Genomic DNA, 13,301 nt, shown 5'->3' on the forward strand with positions numbered 1-13,301 from the left:
GGAGTCAGGCCAGTATGGAGACGGGGGAGGGGGGTCAGGCCAGCATGGAGACGGGGGAGGGGGGTCAGGCCAGCATGGAGACGGGGGAGGGGGTTCCAGGACAGCATGGAGACGGGGGAGGGGGGTCAGGCCAGCATGGAGACAGGGGAGGGGGTTCCAGGACAGCATGGAGACAGGGGAGGGGGGTCAGGCCAGCATGGAGACAGGGGAGGGGGTTCCAGGACAGCATGGAGACAGGGGAGGGGGTTCCAGGACAGCATGGAGACGGGGGAGGGGGTTCCAGGACAGCATGGAGACGGGGGAGGGGGAGTCAGGCCAGCATGGAGACGGGGGAGGGGGAGTCAGGCCAGCATGGAGACGGGGGAGGGGGAATCAGGCCAGCATGGAGACGGGGGAGGGGGTGTCAGGCCAGCATGGAGACGGGGGAGGGGCTTCCAGGTCAGCATGGAGACGGGGGAGGGGGATCCAGGACAGCATGGAGACGGGGGAGGGGGATCCAGGTCAGCATGGAGACGGGGGAGGGGGAGTCAGGCCAGCATGGAGACGGGGGAGGGGGAGTCAGGCCAGCATGGAGACGGGGGAGGGGGAGTCAGGGCGGCATGGAGACGGGGGAGGGGGGGTCAGGCCAGCATGGAGACGGGGGAGGGGGATCCAGGACGGCATGGTGATAGAGGGTGGGAGGAGGGAAGCATGACCGGCATGGGGTTGTTTTTAGTGGGGGAGGCGGGTGAGAGGGGGGAAGAACTGGCTTGAAACAACTACCCTGATTTTTTTCGGATAGTTTTTGGAATAAATGGCCCGTTAACCTAATCTTTCCGGGTTTAAGGGCTGTGACATTGGGAGAATTCTCTGCTTCATCCTCCGAATGTGATCTTTATGGAGACGGGGCACATTCCTGCTGCAGTTTGAAACCTCCTCCACATGATGAGGCCGCTAGTAATGCAGCACTCGGCCCTGTGCTGAGTCAGCCCGCATGGTGCACTCTGGGCTAGAAATTGGACTCCCTGCTTTCGGGATGGAGAGCAGAGAAACAATGACCGCAGGCCAGTCCTCACCACATGGGGACCTGCAAAACCTCCAGCACATTCGGGAGATGATCCTCGCTACATGTTTATCTCAACCGCGGAACTCTCTTCATCTGCCGCTCGTGCTTTATTCAAGAATTGTTTCAGTTTCCACCCTTTCTCAGTGACATCCCCGCATATAGGGAGAGGTTTTCTTCAACTTAGGTTTAGATGGACAGAGTTTCCACCCGCTTGAGGTTTAATAACTACACAAAGTGGTCTAGAAATATCTGCATTCCAATAGAGATCACACAAAATGGTACAGTCACAGCAATAACTGTCATAACGTGTTCCCAGATCGATTTGCTTCCCGCCACTAATTTCCAGTGTTTTCTGACCATTGCTGCCATTCTGACCATTGACCATCTCAGTCCCTCAGCAGGTTCCTATCAGGCTTTGTGCACTATTATTACCGTCCCTTTCGGCCATCTGGACATCAGTGACCTTATTGCTGCCGAGAGTTCGGCGCCCCCGGCAGATCCAGCCGCAGCGACCCGAAAGTTATGTCTGGTTTCCTGGATCGCGGAGCTGCTGACCAGGATTGAGCCGCTGTCTGCGGTGAGCGACAAGAAGCATCGAGAGGAAGGGGAGACGCGCCCTGTCAAATAGAAGGGGCGAGGGAAGGTCTTGGGGAAAATTTCGAGAATAAGTGGTAAGATTTGTTCTTTATTTTCTCCGACTGTAACATCGAGAAGGCCGCAGTGACAGGGAAAAGTGAGGTTAGTGAATAGGCCTGGGGTCATGGCAAACAATTTAGAGCGTAAAACTAGCCAGAAAACTGTTTAAAAAAAAATCACTCTGCACAATCGTTTCTTCAAAACTCTCGTTTAGACGTGCGTATATAGGTCAAATTCGACCATTTCATTTGATTTTATTTTTTTAAAGATACAAATGTTTTATTTTGCAACCTGGGTCAAGAGTTCGAAGGAATGTTTACAAAATGTTTCGCTATTTGCACACTAAGTCACGATCAATATTCAAAGCTAACAAAAATACAAAATAAAGGCTTAGCCTCCACAAGAAGCTAAGTTTACAGTCCAATAGTGTTTTAGAAATTTTTAAATGTCACTTCAAAATCGTCTGGAGGAAATGTGATGAAGCAAAGAGTTTCAGCACGCTGCCCCCGGTTCCGCCGTAACAGCTGGGTGTCTTTGGGCATAACGGTCACTCTTTTGGCATGGATGGCACACAGGTTGGTGTCCTCAAACAGGCCAACCAAGTAGGCCTCACTGGCTTCCTGAAATGCTCCAATTGCCGCACTCTGAAACCTCAGGTCAGTTTCGAAGCCCTGGGCAATTTCCCTCACCAGGCGCTGGAAGGGCAGTTTGCGGATAAGCAACTCTGTGGAATTCTGACATCGGTGGATTTCTCGGAGCGCGACTGTACCCGGCCTGTAGCGATGAGGTTTCTTCACTTTTCCAGTTGAGGGACATTTCCGGGCTGCCTTGGTGGCAGCTGCTTCCTGGGCGCTTTGCAACCGGTGGACATCCAGGCTATCTGTTTGGTACGAGCCATCTCCGCTAGAAGGATGGAATTGAGTCATCCAGAGAGATGGGGGCAAGGGAACGTGAGGATGAGGTTTAACGTTGCGCCGCCAGTCAGAATGAAAACAGCCACATGAGGCCAATGAGACACTGAGCCCCTCAGCAGCTGCATTCACATCAACATCAGGCAGAGCTTCATTTGGCAGCAGCTGAAACTACATGGGTGGGAAATGGACATGGACGAGCCAGCATCACTGATCCAACACCACTTTGCCCATCTCCTTAAATACCAGAGGACAGATACCGGGATGTTGCAGGTGGAAAATCACACTCGGGTCTGCGAGAGATTCTGGGTGAAATGGAAGCCCTGAGGCAGGAGAATGGTGTCCTGCGTGCAGGGAACGAAAGACTGTGGCTCCAATTGAACATTTGGACAAGGACACGACACTACAGTGTGTGGTTGTTGTGTCCCTGCACATTATGATGTGTTGTTTTAGACACCTGAACCGGAGTTGTGTGAATTTGGAATTGGCCACTCCTAAACCTGGAAGAGGTTCTGCAATTGGATGTCATGCAATGTATGTGGATCCTCCCCGCCACCTCCCCATCCATCCCAACTTCATACCTGCTGAATTTATAGCCTTTGGATTCCTCTGGGTAGCCAGAGAAAGTAACCTGTGACTTTCCTCTCTCCACTGAAGCAGTGAATCATGGAAAGCTGCAGTTCATGCGGAGCATTTTTGCTCTCTTGGAGGCAATGGTGGCACTGACAGCAGGCCTGGAGATGGGAAGTGGGTGGGTAGTTGTGGGACCCTATCTACATTTTGTGAACTCAGGTCTCACTAAGAGAGGTCGCATCATGCCCTCACCCTTGACTTTCCCTTGAACATGCTCATGAGCAGTGGATCATAGAGACCAGGCCTTACACCAATTGGATGTCTTCTCTCTCTCTCTCTCTCTCTCTCTGTCGTAACGCCACTGGATTAATAACCTAATCAATCATTAGTGAACTAGTCATCTAATTAATTCTAGCCAGATTGAAATTCCAACAAACAGTTTCTACCATAAACATTGGACTGAAGCTCACCAACAGCCCACCCTACAAATGTGTTCTGTACACTCGTGCCACAGATATCGGCCTCAGAATTAATCACACCTGGAAGACTGTAAGCAATGTTCATCTACATAATCATAAATAATTATTCATCGTATTCATATTGAACACAGTGTTCTCATAAATCTGACTCGCCAAAATGAGAATAATTATCGTTTTGCGTAAAAATAATCAAGTAGATATAAAACCATAAACTGCAATTGTGAAAATGCATGAGAGAAGGTGAGGTAGCGATGGAGATGTGGTGAGAGAGATTGAGAGTCATCCATTGGTGCCAGAGGACTGGAGGATTGAAAATGTTACACCCATGTTTAAAAAGGGGGAGGGTAGATCAACCTGCCTATTCCAGGCCAGTCAGCTTAACGCCGTGGCGGGGAAGCTTTGACAAACAAAAATCCTGAAATAAATACATTGAAATTAATAAATAAATCTGAAACCTGGCGATCGTCGAAATTGGCAACTTTACTGGAATTTGATGTGAGTATTATATGCGCAGATCTCACTGTCGGCCGCATTTTCTCATTGAGAAATGGAGACTCACAAGGCATTCTTCATTATATAACTGTACTGAGCATGGGGCAACTCAATTTCTATTGTTCAATAATACGTCAATTTGTAGGGTATTAAGCATCATTATGTCCAGGCAAAAGGCCAAATACTGCTGATGCCGGAAATCTGAAACAAAAACAAAAAATGCTGGGAAAACTCAGCATCTCTGACAGCATCTGTGTAGAGAAAGGCAGAGTTAACGTTCTGAGCCCGTATGACTCTTCTTCAGAGGAAGAGCCATATGGACTCGAAACGTTAACTCTGCCTTTCTCACTATAGATACTGTCAAAGCTGCTGAGTTTTCCCAGCAGTTTTTGTTTTTGTTTCATAATACCCAGATTGGAATTGAGACACTGTGACTTCACTTAGAAAAGTTATCCTGTCATCCCCGTCTCTGAGATCACTGAAGGAAGCCGGCAACCCCTACAGCCCCACATTGGACCACCTCTTGAATTTCATTTGTTGATGCGTGAAGTTAACCCCAGGTTCATGTACTTTGAACAATTTCCGTCCATTCCTCGTTAGTATCGGGGTCAGTATCCCCGCCTGTCACGCGGCGCACTGGGGTTCAATTCCCCGACGGGGAGGCATTTTATTAAAATTAGAAATTAACACAAAGGAAGCACGCAAAATTGGAAAATGACTTTAGAATTGCAAATTGGTTGATATAAAGTAGACAGTTAATGCAGATAAAGAAGCAGCGGTTTTCAGAGATGCCGGTGTATGAGAGTATCCTAGTCACTCACACCAATGGCTAGACGACATTTTTCTGCGTGTTTTAGCACAGAAACTGGCTTTTTCACCTAAACCGGCTTAATCAGTGAATCGATAGATTCAATCCAGGGCAATTTGCTGAAACAAGGCACTTTAAAACAGAGAGGAGCCGGCCATACTAGATTTACTAATGAGCAACGAGACAAAATTCATTAATAATCTGATAACAAAAGTGCATCTTGCAAAGAGTGACAGTAACATGATGAAGTAATTTACATTGTAATTTCTGCCACCATTTTCGGATTTTTAAAATTCTCTTTCCCCCTTATTTTTATATTTCCGGGCGGCAGCTGTTGAGTATCCTGCCCATCTTCCTCTATCTTTCATTTCTTCACTTATCCCATCACCTATCCCTCAGTGAACACCATCAGCCTGCTAATTTCAGTTCTATTTTCTGGTCACAGCACGGGGATCAGCAGCTCCTTGGCTCAGAGATTAATTTCTCTTTTGGTCTTTCATTGGGCAAAATTTGAAAAATGATGAACGTCTTTCATATCCCTCGCTCTTCCTTCTCGCCAATCTTTCAGTTTTCTTCCTCTGTAACTCTGTCTCTTGAACTCTCTCCTAACCCTCTGCAATTCCCGACACTAAACAACAGCTCAGTTCCTACATTTAACCCATTGACTCTCCCTTTACCGAAATCCTTCCTCATGATTGCAGGGGAGATTTGATACTTTTGTTTGGAGCGTTGAACGGATAAGATCGGCCCATAAACTGCTGCCGCTGACTGGTAATCTAGGACCCAGGTCACAGTCAAAGAATTAAAGCCAGAGATTTTAACGGGGGAATTAGAAGAGTCCTACACACAAATGGCGCTAGAACTTCTGATTACGGCAATTAATGTTTAACCCATTGCTTTATTTTAAATCTGAGATTCAAAGCGTTTTCTTAAAAGAGGTTATTAAGGGATATAAGAGAAAAACGAACATATGGAGATAGTCACCAAACACCCAGGATCTCAAAATAACAGAACATGCTCCAGCGAATAAAGGATCTCAAAAAGAGCAACTCTCCCCTTGCCCTCCGTCCTCATTGACATTCTCTTTTGTACATCCCGCCCACTCCCTTACTCCACTGGATTAAATCCTGTTATATTCACATCTTTCTTCCATTTTGATAAAAAGTCATCGACCTGAACAGTTCACCTTTTGTCTCCATACTTACTCTATGAGTTGCTGAATATTTCCAGAATTTGCTGTTTATTTTTCTTTCAGTTTTCCTTTGTCTGTACTGCTTTCCTTTTCTATCTAAAGGCATTTTGGAAAAAAGCCCTGAACCCCATTCATTTTCCTCGCTCTCTCGCCAATCTTTCAACTTCCGTGCTCTGCAAAACCATTTGCTTCTTGAACTTCCCCCCAACGCTCTTTAATTCCGGACTCTAAAACACAGCTCAGTACTTGTTTTGAAGACACTGTCTGTCCTGGGAACGAATTCTCCATCATGATTCATACCTGATGTGATCCAAGAATTCGGGATGCTGGGAGAAACATAAGATCAGTGCAAGAATTTATTTCCGTTTCCTGGGAATCTCGGACTAAGGGCCACAGTCAAAAATCTAAAGCCAGAATGGAAATTGAGAAACAATTCTACACAGAAAGAGTGCTGGAACTTCAGAGCTCCCTCTGTACACGGAAACTAATACTTAATCGATTGTTGTACTTTCAATCTGAGATTCATTTAGTTTTGTTGGAGGGTATTAAAGAGTATAAGGCAAAGACGAGCATATGCAGCTAATTTCCAATCAGACACATCACTGACCGTGTTCTCGAGACTAAATGGCGTCAACAACAGCAAACCTCGACGGACAACACCTCATCTTCCAACTGGGTAATCTGCAGCCTTCTGGACTCAACATTGAGTTTAACAAATTTAGACCCTAGCATCTGCCTCCATGTTGTTTCCAGCATGTATTTTCTTCTTCTGGCCGGCTTGGTTTGTCACGTTTCTTTCTCTCTTCTTCATGTTATATTCGGGCGGTTGCTGTGCTGCTATTCTGGGCACATCTTTTCTTTCCTTATTTTACTCACAGAATCACAGAAACTCACAAATGTACAGCGCAGGAGGGGGTCATTCGACCCAATTTGTCTGCACCGTCTCTCCGAATGAATAATTCACTTTGTGCCATTCCCCGCCTTCCTCCCGTCTGAACATTCTTCCTTTCCAGATAACAGTCTAACTCCCGTTTGAATGTTTCCCTTGAACCTGCCTCCGCCACACTCTCAGGCGCTGCAGTCCAGACCTTAACCACTTTCTGCGAGAAAGAATCGATTATTTTCTCGTGTCACTTTTGCATTTTTTAAACAACTGCTTTAAATCTGCACCAACTCGAACTTGATCCTTTCAGGAACGGGAACATTTTCTTCACATCCAATCTGTCCAGATCCCTCATGTTTTTCAATCCCTCCATCAAGTCTCCTCTCAGGCTTCTTTTCTCCAAGGTAAACAGTCCCAACTTCTCCAATCTACCTTCATAACTGAAGTTCCTCATCCCAGGAACCATTCGCGTGAATCTTTTCTGCCTTCTTTCCAACACCCTTCACATCTTCCCATCCTTCCACAACAGCAGCGGCCAGAACCAGACAGGATGCACCAGCTGAGGCTGAACTAGTGCCTTCTAAAAATCTTGTTTATCTTATTCCAATTACAGCACCCTTTGGTTTTTGTGCCATGAAACGTCTGCATCCTGTCCTCATAGACAATCGCTTTCGAAGTAACTCCATAACCAACGAGTTAGGTTTAAGCTCTGTAATCCTGTCATATCCAGTCGTAAATGGTAGTGATCAATTTATCACTGATTGGAGAAGGAGGCTCCACAAATAAATGATGGTCTTACCAGCGATTCTCACATCCACAAAGCAATAAAAGAAAAAGCTGTCAATGTGTCCCAAGCGTTGCAGCAATCCTACCCTGGGGTCCTGTGTCAGTCCCAGTTGAGAGTCCCGTAATCGCCCAAACCGCATCACTCACAAGTTGAGAGATACCACACGGTCACCCTCTGTTTCAGTGAGATTCATGTCAGGAACAGTTTCCAGGTGGATTGAAAGCGGGGAAAAGATTCATTGAAATAAATTGTGGTTGATTGAGACGTCTTTAAAGACTTGGTTTTTTGCCAGAATAACGTCTCAAATCCAGTGAGTCTTTTGTAGATTTATCCGTAATGTCCCTCTACTTGTGAAGGCGTGTGCGGCGGATCAAGATCAAAGAGGAAAAGAGGATTTCCTGCATAACTTCTGCACTAACCCCAAAGCGGTTTTCATTCGCGTAACCCGCCAAACCCATTGGCTCATTCGGTTGAACTGAAGAGGGAGAGACACTTAAGGACAAAGGTGCAGGTTCGCTTCAGAGGAAATGTCGATCCTGTTGCGCTTCTTTATATTCACACGTCAGTCTAAACGCTTTCCACCGACTCGAAAATGTTCAGCTCTTTGCCTGATGAATTTGAAATAAGTAAAAGCGCCATTAAGATTCGAACTCAGGATCGCTTGCATTGCAAGATATAAGATGTCACCCACTAATCCACGGCGCAAAATTCCAAAGAGTACCAGGCAGCGAATTTTGAAGCTTATTCCACTATTTTGCTGCAAACTCATTGGGAATTCTTCACCTGCTACGGGGCTGTAAGGCAGTGTGTACTGAGAATTTTCAGGAATGGGGAATTGAGGCGGATATTCAATCAGAAAATTCTTGAATGTTTGAGAATCCGGGAAATCTTTGACACCCCTGCCCCTGTTGTCATTTTCTTACAGACGCCACACACAGGAAACACCAGGAATATATTGACCTTGGGATGGAAGCGGCGTTGATTCACCAGTAGGATTGCAGAGTTCAGTAGTTTACATTTGGAGGTCAAGTTTCATAATCCTAGATTCGTATAATCATAGAATGGGTACAGCAGAAGAGGAGGCCATTTGGTCCATCCTTTCTGTGCTGGCCCACGATCAATCCCCCGCCTTCTCCACGCTCCTTGCACGTTGTTTTTATTTTCAGGGATTCACTGTTTTCTATTCTCTTGATTATTAAAGAATGAAGTGCGGTCTGATCCAGCATTTTCCGTTTTTGTGTCAGATTTCCCGCATCCGCAGTATTTTTTCTTTTATCTTTGTGATCTGATCGAGGTTTCTAACCTGTTAAAATGAATTGTTAGGTTAAACACGGAGAAGCCGTTTCCCCCGGCGGCAGGAACCGGGCTGAATTTTAACATTTATTCCTGCCACAGGTCTACAGCGATAGTGCCAAACAAGAGGAAAGTCAAGGAGCACTTTCCACACTTGGAGTATCTGGAATTCCAGAAACAATTCTTAAAATTGACCGAGGCTGCCACAATTTCGAGGGGATGGATCTTTTCTTAGGCATCAAGGAAACGTCTCCGTTTCTCCTTGAAAAATTCAGCTACCATTATTTTTTTTTGCCGTTTTAGGGGGAGTGACCAGCTTTTGCCGTTTATCTGGACGACAGGGAGTTGAAGCCTGGACCCTCGGATTAAAAGTCTGATGCTTTACCGACTGAGCTACCCAGGCTTCGCTCAAGCTTTGCCGGTAGCCGCCTTCAGTGTTTAACAAGAGTCAAGTCAAACTTTATATGCATTTCCTTGTTTGTTAATTGACCCGATGCAGAGCATTTCCCTCACAGACAGACCGGAAGCCTCCCTTTGGCTTCATTTCACAAATATTCTAACTTGCACCAACTAATCGCTCCTGACCAGTGGCGTATGATGTGACAGCTGTTGATACCCAGGTATCTGCACTAGGCCTTTAAAGTTTGCACTGATTTCGGGAAGATATAATTGGAGTGAGAAGCCAAAAAGACACGGAGATGGATTTTGAAGGTGGATAAACAATTTCGTGCGGTGTTTTTTGGGGGAACATGTGACACCATCGCACGGAAAACATCAAAGCTCATTCGGAGTAATGTTCTAAATTGAGCGAATCACAAAGTGTAAGGGCGGAAATAGATCTGTCAGCCCAAAGGCTTCATCGAAGAAACTCCCAACACTTATCCCTCCCCGCTCTATCCTGACTAACGCGCAGTTGCATAAATTATTCAATCCTCGCTCACAGTTATCGCCGGCAATATTTCGAAATGATCCTTGTGCATGAACCTCCCGAGGAAACAATGGTCCGATTCGGCTTCATTAGTTGGTTTAATTTAAAGCCACGCATCGACAAAACTGATAAAGGCACCTCTAAGATTTGAACGCAGAATCTTTTGCGTATTTAACAGGCGTTTTAACCAACTAAGTCACAACGCCAACACTGAGCATAGCATTGTCAGGCAAAGTCCTGAATTGTATCTCACTGCTTTGCTGCAAACATTGAGATAAAAACAAAAAGCTAAAAGCTACTGCGGATGCTGGAAATCCAAAACAAAAACAGAATTACCTGGAAAAACTCAGCAGGTCTGGCAGCATCGGCGGAGAAGAAATCAGTTAACGTTTCGAGCCTTCATGGCCCTTCGGTAGAGCTGAAGCATAGTTAGGAGAAGGGAGAAATATAAACTGGTTTAAGGTGGGGGGGTGGGGAGAGAGACGTTGAGGGTGTGGTGATTGTGGAGATGAGCAGATAATCAAAAGATGTCACAGACAAAAGGGTCAAAGAGGTGTTGAAGGTGGTGATATTTGTCTAAGAAAAGTGCTAATTAAGAATGGAAGACAGCATATTCAAAGTACAGCTCTAGTGGGGGTGGGGTGGAAAGACTAACAAGGTTTTAGTTTTAGATTTAAAAATAATGGAAATAGGTGGGGAAAGAAGAATCTATATAAATTATTGAAAAAAAGGGGGGGGTGGGGGGAGAAACGGGGTGGGGATGGGGGGAGGGGGAGTTTAAGATCTAAAGTTGTTGAATTCAATATTCAGCCCGGAAGGCTGTAAAGTGCCTAGTCGGAAGATGAGGTGCTGTTCCTCCAGTTTGCGTTGGGCTTCACGGGAACAATGCAGCAAGCCAAGGACAGACATGTGGGCAAGAGAACAGAGTGGAGTGTTAAAATGGCAAGCGACAGGGAGGTTTGGGTCTTTCTTGCGGACAGACCGCAGGTGTTCCGCAAAACGGTCGCCCAGTTTGCGTTTGGTCTCTCCAATGTAGAGGAGACCACGGTTGAGGGCCCTGCCAACGACCATGGGTGGAAAACCTCGGTTATGGAAGGAGGACATGCCAGAGGAACTGTTTTTGAAGGTAGCATCATCTAAACAGATGCGACGGAGGCGAAGGAACTGAGAGAATGGGATGGATCCCATTCTCTCAGTTCCTTCGCCTCCGTCGCATCTGTTCTGATGCCGCTACCTTCAAAAACAGCTCCTCTGACATGTCCTCCTTCTTCCTTAACCGAGGTTTTCCATCCACGGTCGTTGACAGGGCCCTCAACCGTGTCCGGCCCATATCCCGTGCATCCTCCCTCACGCCTTCTCCTCCTTCCCAGAAACATGACAGGGTACCCCTTGTCCTCACTTATCACCCCACCAGCCTCCGCATTCAAAGGATCATCCTCCGCCATTTCCGCCAACTCCAGCATGATGCCACCACCAAACACATCTTCCATTCACCCCCCCTGACGGCATTCCGTAGGGATCGTTCCCTCCGGGACACCCTGGTCCACTCCTCCATCACCCCCTACTCCTCAACCCCCACTTATGGCACCTCCTCATGCCCACGCAGAAGATGCAACACCTTCCCCTTCACTTCCTCTCTCCTCACCGTCCAAGGGCCCAAACACTCCTTTCAAGTGAAGCAGCATTTCTCTTGCATTTCCCCTAACTTAGTCTACTGCATTCGTTGCTGCCAATGCGGTCTCCTCTACATTGGAGAGACCAAACGCAAACTGGGCGACCGTTTTGCGGAACACCTGCGGTCTGTCCGCAAGAAAGACCCAAACCTCCCTGTCGCTTGCCATTTTAACACTCCACCCTGTTCTCTTGCCTACATGTCTGTCCTTGGCTTGCTGCATTGTTCCAGTGAAGCCCAACGCAAACTGGAGGAACAGCACCTCATCTTCCGACTAGGCACTTTACAGCCTTCCGGGCTGAATATTGAATTCAACAACTTTAGATCTTAAACTCCCCCTCCCCCCATCCCCACCCCGTTTCTCCCGCCCCCCCTTTTTTTTCAATAATTTATATAGATTCTTCTTTCCCCACCTATTTCCATTATTTTTAAATCTAAAACTAAAACCTTGTTAGTCTTTCCACCCCATCCCCACTAGAGCTGTACTTTGAATATCCTGTCTTCCATTCTTAATTAGCACTTTTCTTAGACAAATATCACCACCTTCAACACCTCTTTGACCCTTTTGTCTGTGACATCTTTTGCCTATCACTGCTTATCTCCACAATCACCACACCCTCAACGTCTCTCTTCCCCCCCCACCGCCCGCCCCCCCGCCCCCCCCACCTTAAACCAGTTTATATTTCTCCCTTCTCCTAACTATGCTTCAGTTCTGCCGAAGGGCCATGAAGGCTCGAAACGTTAACTGATTTCTTCTCCGCCGATGCTGCCAGACCTCCTGAGTTTTTCCAGGTAATTCTGTTTTTGCTGCAAACATTGTTGTGCATCTGTAACGGGCTGTATGAGAGTGCGAAATGAGAACGTTCATCTGCACCGGGCTTTCAAAGCTTTGAAAATTGAATTTCTTTTGGTAGATATTAAGTTGCAGAAAATCCAGTGAGAGGTACAAAGAGGCAGAGGTTGATTTCGCGAATTGGGAAATGATTTCACGTGAATTCTGTTGTGGGAAAGTAAGGTTCTGGCAGGTGCCGGAGATGCTGTTTCTGAATTTTAGGTCACATATCAGACTCACACATCATTGATAAAATATCTGCCGCATTACCGGAATCAGACACAGATCACTGGTTTCAGACTTGTCATCCTTATCGTAGATTGGTCAACATGTGTCTCCAGGCACAAAGCTCTTAACTGCCCCTCTGAAATGGCCCAGCAAAGTACTGGGAGCAATTAAATTCAGTCCGTTGTAAAGTCCACTTAGGGGGTGGGGAAGTGCTGGTCTCACAGCCCTTTCCTTTGTCGGCTCTGAAAAGAGCCGTTGTTGCACGTGGTACTGAAGCCGGTTTTAGGCTCGCTCCCGCGGATGCGGCGGGCCAGCTGGATACATTTGGACAAGATGGTGACTCGTTTGGCGCGGATGGTACACAGGTTGTGCACAGGAATGCTTTTCCTGTGCAGGGCATTTTACAAAAATAATCCTATCTTTCCAATTAAGTTTTGGAAATTATATAGAATACTGCTGACCTCTAATGCTGCTCCCGGGATTCGATTCGTCCAGATGAAACCAAGGAGCTAAATGAAAACATCCATGAGGACTTAACGGTA

At 46.5% G+C, this 13,301-nt stretch overlaps 1 pseudogene; it reads right to left on the reverse strand.

The window, feature by feature from the left end:
- Window positions 1–2,112: 2,112 nt before the first annotated feature.
- Window positions 2,113–2,579, reverse strand: LOC144686944 (histone H3.3A-like; annotated as a pseudogene).
- Window positions 2,580–13,301: the final 10,722 nt, after the last annotated feature.

The sequence above is a fragment of the Cetorhinus maximus genome, chromosome 11, assembly GCF_964194155.1.
Source record: "Cetorhinus maximus chromosome 11, sCetMax3.hap1.1, whole genome shotgun sequence".
NCBI lineage: Eukaryota > Metazoa > Chordata > Chondrichthyes > Lamniformes > Cetorhinidae > Cetorhinus > Cetorhinus maximus.